Consider the following 626-nt stretch of genomic DNA (forward strand, 5'->3'; position numbering starts at 1 on the left):
GTCACTCCCCTCTCGCCTTTTATCGACTTACTGAATAAAATTATATTTTCTTTGGCAAGACAATAAGTTCTCGCTAAGTGGTTATCAAATAAAATCCTAAAAATTATTCAGATAGTTAAATCAAATACGTGATTTGATAAATTATTTAGACAATCACACTAATATGAAAGATAATCATGAGCTAACATATTATAGAATATTTATACCCGTTGCATGCACGGGCAATTATCTACTTCTTCAACTAACAAAATGTCATATATTTAGGAACATTAATCATTTATAAAAAGGAATCTATGTATGGTCCTAAACAGTTTGATCGACAACTGTTGGTGAACTTTATTTACACGGTACAGCTATCCCCATTTCCCCACTTCTACCGATCCCTCTCATCCGCCGCCTTCCCTTCTGCCTCACCCGCGAGCACCCGAGCTCGCCTCCTCGACACTGCGCTCCTTTCCCCTCGCCAGACCTGGCCGCGTCCACACCGCCCTCGATCCCTCCCATTCCTCCTCCCTGGCCGCGTCGACTGCCCGGATCTCCGCGCCCAGATCGCCGGGACACCCCCTCCCCTTGAGCATCTGGCGTCCTGACCGCGCCGGACTCCTCACTCTCGGAATCAGGTGGAG

At 46.5% G+C, this 626-nt stretch overlaps 1 protein-coding gene across 1 annotated transcript in view; it reads left to right on the top strand.

Moving 5' to 3' along the window:
• The first annotated feature begins 355 nt into the window (after window positions 1-355).
• Window positions 356-626, top strand: part of LOC123127301 (protein GRAVITROPIC IN THE LIGHT 1) — a 4,821-nt gene continuing 4,550 nt past the window's right edge. The window contains exon 1 of the mRNA XM_044546950.1: window positions 356-620. The gene's annotated coding sequence lies outside the window, so the exon portion shown is untranslated. The remainder of the gene's footprint in view (window positions 621-626) is intronic.

This window comes from Triticum aestivum, chromosome 6A (assembly GCF_018294505.1).
Source record: "Triticum aestivum cultivar Chinese Spring chromosome 6A, IWGSC CS RefSeq v2.1, whole genome shotgun sequence".
In the NCBI taxonomy this organism is placed as follows: Eukaryota; Viridiplantae; Streptophyta; class Magnoliopsida; order Poales; family Poaceae; genus Triticum; species Triticum aestivum.